This window comes from Polypterus senegalus, chromosome 2, assembly GCF_016835505.1.
Source record: "Polypterus senegalus isolate Bchr_013 chromosome 2, ASM1683550v1, whole genome shotgun sequence".
Taxonomy (NCBI): domain Eukaryota; kingdom Metazoa; phylum Chordata; class Cladistia; order Polypteriformes; family Polypteridae; genus Polypterus; species Polypterus senegalus.
The window spans coordinates 61,378,909-61,388,539 of NC_053155.1; positions in this window are offsets into that span (position 1 = coordinate 61,378,909).

A 9,631-nucleotide genomic window follows, 5' to 3' on the forward strand; every position below is an offset into this window, starting at 1 on the left:
ACAGATAAATGTGCAATAAATATAGCCCAATGTGGACCACAGAGGGAGGTGCATTTACACCATTCCTGAACCTAAATGACCAACAAAGAGGTCAAAATTTTAAACACACAAAAACGGATACACTATAAGACAAGGATAGGGTGATCAGGAAAATCTCTCTATTATAAAAAAAAAATCCTGGAGAGAAACAGTAGGGTGATGAGACGTGATCTTCACGGTAAGATCACAGAAGACACTTAAAAGACTTAAAAGACATGAGACTTTGTGCCAAGAGATTGACCCAGGACCGTCTTGCGATGACATAGAACATTAGAGTCTTGCAAGACACGCCCTACTTACAACCAAATAAGAGCACAGGCAGCAACACACTCAGTCGTGTTTTGGCTTTGAGCACACACAGATCCAGGACTCTCAGCGCATATAAAGTGTATAAGGACAATATGTTATAAATGAAACGTAGATGACAAAGCGAAGAAGAAAGCAGCACGGAGAAAAGAGACTCAAAAATGTTGGAGAGCCAAAAAAGAAAAAGAATAATCTAGGTGCAAATTCAGAAAATAAGGAAAGTAATTATCAACCCGGAACAAGTAGAATTGAAAAAACAGCACGTCCAATCCGGACATTGGCGCTTGCAGAGCAGGTTAGAGATTATGAAAGCAGTGGAATTTGAAAGGCTCAAAATAAAAACGTTGGCACAATACACATGTTGAGAAAGTTAAAGAATATGAAAGTAGGAAAATTAGAAAATATAACAAAAAGAAAGTAAAGATCGCAGTAGCACAAACAAATGGAAATTATTACTCGAAAAGGTAAAATAATGACCACGGACCAGGTGTCAATGAAACAAAAGCAGGATAAAGCAAGGTCAGAAATAAAAGACAAAGACCAGAAAACAAAGTAAAACGTCATAAGGAGGTTAAAAAACAAGGAGGCCAAATACATGCAGAGCAGGTTAGAGATAATGAAAACTGGAATTCAAAAGACTCAAAAAAAACGTAGCCGCGAAACACATGCAGAGCAAGATCCAGAATATGAAAGCAGAAACAAAACGACAGTGTCAAAAAAAGAAAGTAAACATCGCATTAGCGCAAAAAAGAGAAATTATTACTCGGAGAAATAATGAAAAGGTGAATAGAGATCGAATATATGGACATAGGTGATATGTCAGAAGTAGGTAATATTGTAAGGCTTTGAAGTTTAAGTCAAGAGAATTTCAAAAACGGGTTTACCTCACATGCATTTATTGGTTACTTTGCAAAAAAAATTATTAACTGCTGATGATGTTGATCGTTTTGTCTGTGCTGAAATTCTAAACAGAGAAACCTATCCTGAATTATGGTACAAAGTCTTTAAACACATGTCTTACTGACCTCATTAAAAAGATTCAGCACATCGGGACTCGAAAGATTTCAAATATTGTTTTTACAGAAGTTCTGAAATAAAAGTGAAACTAATGAAATAGCAACAATTCAAAGAAAAAAAAAAGTGTGTATCTGGAAAAACAAAAAAAGGGGTTGGCAAGTGAAAAACAATAATGACCTAGTGCTCCATTGTGGGCTGCCTGACCCACTTTGCGATCAAGTACTCCAAGACACTCCCTGCTTATATTCCTTCATGTAACTCACCCTTACTCATTTTCCACACAGTGGTCTCTATACTTTCCACCATTTGAGTCTTCACCCTTCTTAACTCATCACCTGACTCCACATTCACCTGCAGAAGGGGCTTTTAAACCCTGGCCAGCAACTATTTCTGGACACACCACGGGAATCACTCTTGACATCCCTGGTACATACAGAAGTTCTGAGACTGTAAATCTAGAACTCTCCCCAGCATCCTCATGTACTCTAGTGCTTATGTGCCTTTACCGCCTTAGAGCTTCAGAAAGGCTGTCCTCCCCAAAATTGTTGAGGAGCCCATAAACACCGTAAAATGATCCCACTGTGTCTTTCCTCTACTGGGCAGGGGGACACCCAGTATTTCAGTGAAGGTCCTCCACTGCTTTCATTTAAGTAGCTCTGTGACTAGTAAGGCCTGGAGTTCACCTGGTAGCACTCCTTAGCGGCTATAAACCATCTTCCTGTCCATTCCTTTCACACCTACCTTTGAATTTTGGAAGATGACTCCCACTTCATCTTTATTAGGTGTGATTTGATGTGTTCTTTTGGACTCCCAGACATCATTGGAGTCATATTGGCTGGTACTATGGGGGCTTTAAATGTTAGATTATCCAATATCTGATCAGGTCAGACTTTGTGTTAGACAGTTCAACTACTAAGAAAACAATTTAGATTTTCCACATTTCACATTACAACTTGGAAGAATACCTTCTACCACTACTGTGGCTGAACATTACATCATTTATTCTGTGCAGAGTTTTCCATTGGGATCACATCCCGTATAAGCACACTAGTGTAGTTTCCTTTGTCTTAACTGTATTGGTAGACAGGTATTTTTCTCAGACTGTTAATGTAGTGTTTCATCTTTGAATTCATTACTGAGTAATAGATATGAAACTGTCAGTTTTTTAGGTAGTTTGACTAACTGACAGGCATATTCAGCTGTTTTTGTTGGGGATGGCTCTCTACTCTCATCCCACATTATAATAAGCTCCTGTACATTGGTCGTCATCAGCGTATCTTATTAAAGTACCTGAACAAAATATGTTCTGACAAACATATTGATGTCATGAATGAACAATGACCTCAGATATTCAGTGGTATTCATATTCATATCAAATGGAATTAATGTGTGCAGAGCAAGGCACTCCACACCATAATACCTACAGTATACCAACACCAGCCTGCATTGTTGATATGCAATGGAAGTAATCCATGGACTTAAGGGATTTCTGTCATATTCTGCTCCTTCAGTTTTCATAGATCAGATTCACAAGAGCAAATGATTTTTTCTTCAGTGTCTTTGATTTGCATTCCTTAGTCCACCATTATTATTCTACTTTCTTGTTTCTGACCAACAAGAGGAATATTTAGGTAGGTAGGTAGTCAGCTGCCATACCTCATCGTTTGAGACAGCAACCTGAGACTTATCATGAAAACCATGCAACTTACCAAAATCAAGCTTTGTCTATGCCATTTTATATTACTTTTTGTTACACAGTGACCCCCCCTTCCAGGCTCTCTTGAGATATGTAATACCACCCCAAAGCTATTGGGAAGGTGGTGGGATGGGGTGGGGGTGCTCTCACTAACCTTGTCACCTGTTTCTGCCTCCATTAGTTTGAGAAAACACCCACTGAGGGTACACTGACTCTGCGTCTTCTGAGGAAATTCCTATAATGCTGTGCTTCCCCAGAGTGAGATATCTGAATTTGACCCGAGCTAACCAGAAAGACAAAGTCCCAGGAAAAACAAGGACCTGCTCTGATTAGTGACGATTATTTTAAGAGAAAGCCCTTTTCTGTTTGCAGTGCCATTGCACATTATTTTATATGCTGTTTAAAAGAATGAAATGGGTCAGCCCAGTAGGTGACCCAGAATTTCTTACTTAAACCAGGATTTAATATTGTTTAACCACATATTATAGTCCTACAGGGAGATGTAGCTTATCCCAGCAAGTTAGGAATCAATCCTAGACAGGATATTAGTCCATTGAAGGGCACAGTCATGAGCATGCTTACACACACAATTTAGAGGTGCCATCTAATATCACGGCTATACTTTTGGAGCTAGCAGCCATATCGTCTGCAATTCAGAGCATAAAATCAATGTGAAGCTAAGCATGTTTAGGCCCAGCTCATCTTCAGATGGGAGACTACCTAGAAAAAGTTTGGGTTGCTGCTGGAAGAGGTGCAAGTAAGGCCAGTTGGGGGCACATACCCTGTGCTCTGTGTTTGGATACCAAAGCTCCAGTGCAGTGACAAGACCAGTTTTACATCACTGTGTCCCCATCTTTTGGATGAGACCTAAAACAGAGGTCCTGACTCTCTGTTATCATACAAGATCCATTAAGCATCTCTCAAAAATATGCAGTAGGATGTCCAGGATAAACTGCTCATCACAGATATTTTTTATTCTGCCACTTAATTATCCCTCGTCTCTAGTTGGCTAATTATCCCTTTCACCTCTTCACCCTCTAATAGCGAATGTGTGATACAAAAATGGCTGCCATCACATTATCTATGCTAAATGCTTTATGTGTCTCAAAAAGTGCTATATACTGTAAATGTAAGTATCTAAGTATGCAGCTAAACCAAATTATCCAGGCTAAACACAGGGAGAACGTGTGAACTGTACGCATCTGACGTCTGTTAAGGAATCAAACCATGGCAGCCAGAGCTGTCAGGCAGCTGCACTAACCATTATATCACTGTGATGCTACTGTTTTGTGGTTAAAAGTACATCATAGATGGCTGTGGAAGTCACTATATCTGAATAGGTATATGTCAGAGGGGGACATTTTTTTGAATTCCTGGGTAATGCCCATTACTGATTGTGTCATGGCTGTCTGCAGGATGTTGGTATTTGCTGTCTTGCAAAGGAGTCACCGCTTTGAAGTTTTGGCTGGTGTAGTATACAAACAATACCAAGTTGTGATAACAGACCTGCTCTTTCCTTGGAGGATGTTTGTATTTACCTGACTTGGAGATTACATGTCTGACAATATTGGTTTCTAATCAGCATGTCTGTACTCATTCGTGGTTGCTAACAATACATTTTGTTAACTTGTGTTTTCATTAATTGTTAAACCCAGGAAATTTAGATGTGCCATTGTTTAAACTAATTGTCCGGGATTGACAATGGCAGTGACTGAAGGTAATTTAAATTTCTGGGCAGGAGAAGGCAGAGGAGCGACGTTCCACTGAGAACCCTGCCTAGATACTCGCATAGAGCACAGGGGCCTACTGGGAGACTGGGGTACTTGGCTGGTGTGACGTGAGGGACACAGACGGTAACAATTACCCCGAGGGAGGAAGAGACAGCTCCACAAGAAGACAGTTGTGGGTCCAGCGAGAGAGGGAAGCTGCATGAAAGGACCAAGCAAAGCGGGCGGACGAGAAGTGAGGTGTGCCTAGGTCTCAGCAACACAAGGAGCCCAGAGTGGAGAAAAAGAACGACGAGGAGACACTGAAAGGGATTCCACGATTTGACAAAACTTCTGTTGGGAAACGAGTGTCCGGAGTGCATCAGTGGACAGTTGGACGATTAATTGTTGGGGTAAGAGTGCGCAAACTGGACTCTGCACCTCTAAAGGTTGTATACTCCAATTATTGTTTTTAAAGTACTTTTAAAGTTTGGACTGTGTTTTCCTTCTAAAAAAAAAAAGGAAATTCGTTCCTGATATTTTCAGATTTTGTTATCTTCGTTTATCTGTTAAATGTACTTTATATTGTCTTGTGTAATAGAAGTTAGTGTTGCTTTTCCTGAAATTATTCTTGTGTCTTTCATTGTGTGTTTTCTCACCACCCAATTTAAATAAACCTGTGTGCTATTATCGGTAAATTTCAAGAGTTCCCAGTCTCTTAATAAAACTGGGTGGCGTAGTCGGATATTTTAACGGTGTCTAGGTTAGATTACCTGTAAGTGTGACCAGGCACCTATTACATATGTGTTGATGCCACGTGCACCTGACACTATTAATGTTTTAAACGTTACTCATTTTCTTATTAATTTAGAGCTAAAGATGTACTTTGTCACACAGTGACTACTTTTGCAGTTACTATGCATTTTTCACAAAACCAGTGGTTGTCTCATTGAAAGCTGTAGATTAAAAAAAGGAAGCAAACTTTATTTTATATATTAGTTTTCTACATGGAACACAATCCCAAAGCATTTTACAATTCCAAAGATGAAGTACATTTTGACTTATTTTTTATATTTGGAGCAGAAATGGTTCAAGTGGCTTACTCAGGGTCACCCACTGTGTGACTTTACATAGGTTTTTAGGATACTGACTGCATTATTAAAAACGTAATTTGCATGTATGTATGTATAATTATCTTGTAAAATATTAAGCATTCATCCATGCTTTCATTTTCTAACCTGCTTATCGAGTTCAGAATCTAGAGAAGCAAATGCCTTTCCTGGCAGTTTTGCACATATGGCAGGAACAGGTGGACGTAGTAGAATTCCTTCAGAGAGCACACTCACATTCAGTCATACAAGGTCAATTTAGAGTTGCCAATTAACATAAGATTCACATTATGGTGATGTGGGGAGAAAGCCAAAGTACTCAGAGAAAAACCCTTATGAAAGTGAGAAGAATGTGCAAACTCCACACAGTCTCTGCCCAGACCTGGGATGCAAGCCAAGGCTGCAGAGATGTGAAGCCAGCAGAGCTAACCACTGGTCCACCCTATTCACACCAAAGTGTATGTTATTAAGTAAGTTACATTTTCCTATTCAATTCTGCTTGTGTAATCTTTCATACAATATATCTCTCTCCATGCCAGTCTAATGGCCATTCTCCAAGTCCACTCAGGAGCAAAATATCTTTTATGGCTGGTGACCTTGTATTAACTCCAGGTCACAGGGGTAAACATATCACACAATATAATGAATACCTGTATTACTTATTTATTTTTAAAAAAATTTAATATATCACTACAGTATACTCACAATAATTAAGCCAGCAGCCATACCACATGCACTTCAGAACAGATAATCCATCTGAAGTTAAGCATGTTTGGACCCCACCAGAACTTGGATGTCAGACCATCTAGAAAAAGCTTGGGCTGCTGCAGGAGGTGGTGCTGGAGAGGCCAACAGAACAAGGGGAGATTATCCTGTGATCTGTGTGTGGATCCCACTGCTTCAGTGCAGTGACTAAGTCACTGTGCTGTAAAAAATAACGCTGTCCTGCAAATGAGAAATGAGTGTGGGTTGGAGGCAGGATTGGCACTCCAGCCACTGTAAAATCCTCACAGTGTTCCAGTGTGGTGCTGAGGTGTTACCCATTGCACTTGGGTCCCAATACAGTTGGTGTGGTGGGTGTGGCAACATGCTATTACCACATGCTCCCAACCGCCGAGTCTCTGTGGTCATCAATCGTAAAGAGCAGGGTGTATCCCACTGTCCTGACTAAATTACTCTCCATGGTCTGGTCATTCTGGCCACCTAATCATCCTTCGTCAGCTATTGGCTAATTATCACTCTCAGCTCTTAACCAACTAATAAGTTAATTTGTCGTGAGTATGCCCATGCAAAATGGCTGCCTTCATATCATCCAGTTGGATGCTGTCATTTCTGGGGGGGTCGTGTGTCTACCTGGGGGGTTGCCAACAAGGATCCCGAGCTGTTTCATCGTGTGGTGGATGCGGCAACACGCCGTAAAAGCGTGCATGCTCCCCAACCTGACCTGACCTGATGCTGCACATGTAAAGCACATGACTAGTGAGAAAAGCACCATACAAATGTAAAGAATTATTAGTTTTATTATTTATAATAAGGTATTTAACAAATGTGATGTGCTTGCGCATTGTTCAGGGATTGTCCTTGCCTTCACTTAGGGAATCCATCCCCGGGAATCCCAGGCTCCCGGGGATGACACAGTGCACAGGCATCTCACATGTGAACGGTTTTAGAATGACCGACACTTATTTTTAATAAAACTACTGCAATGTGTTGACACCAATAAAAGACTAATCTTATCTACAAGCAGTTCATGCTGTCATATAAGTACATGTATCTAGTTCAGGTGTCCACACTTTTTCAACTTGCGAGCTACTTTTATGACCAGGTCAAAATGATCAACCTACATTAAAAATGCAATATTATATATATATATATATTGCATAGTTTTACTGTCAAATAATGCAAAGTGACACGTTTCGCCCTTTACGTTGCGCCACGGCGTGTGGTTCGTTTATTTGACAGCATGTAGATCGGGGTAATTACATTAATGGCATTTGTAGTCTGAATCACAATCTGATTGTATGGGTGCATGTGCGATGACCAGTGTGTTAGAAGGAAAGAGATCTCAGAATGGCTGCCCTGTATGTCAATTAAGTGGCAAATGCCATAGGGAGGACATATGATAGACTAACGTTTAAATTTTTTGTTTTTTTTAATACAACACGATCTACCTGATTAGATACTGATACACTTGTTCCAAACAACACCCGTGCTTGCCGTTGCTCTGAAACACCGCCATTTCAGCTTTTACTGATGCATCCAGTTTCTTGTCATCATTCTGTGTTGGCAAGTTTCTTGGCACAGATAATGTAGATGCAACAGACTGATGCATTGCAATTTCAAGTTGCTGTTCAAAGCTGTTGTCTGACAGAAGTCAATGAAGTCTGCCCCGTCCCGGCATTCATGAGTTGCCGAGAGCAGACTCCTCCCAGTCCACTATACTCAGTATTAGAAGGGGTCGAGAGACTGACGACTGCTGCTGGTTGACTGAATCAATCTGCAAAACACTATACCGTGGGCCAAAAAACTGTGCCACTTAATTATTTTCAACTATAACTCTGTTATTTCTTGATCGATTTTTATACTTTTACACACTATATATGCGAGCTTGGCCGTTCCCAGTTTCCCGAGAATTACAGCAGTTTCATTCCTGATGATTACTGGGATAGGCTCCAGCTTCCCCATGACCCTGCCCTGGATAAGGTTATGAAGATGGATGGATAAATGGATGTAAAAGATTGAACATAATGTTTACTTATTAATGAACACTATGCTGCACACACATGGTACTGTCAAATAAGTGCAAAATAAATACTAATGATGAAGGATGAGTATGCCATTCAGTGTAGGTTGCAGCTTCGCACCTTATACCATTGAGAAGGTTCACAATCCCTAAGGCTCTATGAATGAAAAACATGGATTCCGGAAACAAATTGATAAATACAGTCACTCTTCCTTAATATACAGAAGAAAAGTAGAGAATTTTCTAATTGTTGTATTTAAACCCAAGCAGAAAATTAATATTACGTAAAAGTCATCAATGACCCATTAAATGGAAATCTTTCACATCTGTGCTTGTCTGAAGTTCTGCCTTCAGTGCTTTAAAGACCACCTATTGGGCTACAAGATCTCTGTTGAATTGTCAGACCATGGCAGCTGGTTGATGCTGCCCCCGAGTATACTCATCTGCTGATTCAGCTTTGCTGTTTGACCCCGTGAACACTAGGGATCTGTCCATAAGGCTGCATTTGGTTTGTTGCCACTAATAAACGTGCACACAAGGCATGTGGTCCTTTAAAGAAACTTATAAATAAAACAGGTCAAATGGATGCTGACCTTTTTAGAGTATTTTGTTCCAAAGAAATATTTGCACTTTTTACTCATCGCAACAAACCATATACAGTAGTATACTTTTTTAAAAAAATACATTTTAATTTTATGTGGTTTGCAGAACATCCCAAAGGTAAATATGGAAAAAAAAACTACATTTATAAACAATATTGTAACAAGTTATATGCAGTCATCATTTTCTAAATCTGCTTAATTTGGTTAAGGAATATGAGGTGTTGCCTCTCTTAGTGGCACTTGGTGCAAGGCACGAAACAACCATGGACAAGATATCAGTCCATCGCAGAGTGACTCTCACATTCAGTCAATTAAATTAACAGGTGGGAGGCAAAAAGGAATTCCCGAAGAATAACCCAGACACATGGAGACAATGCTCTTGTTGGGATTTGATCAGGGCTGTCTTAACAGCA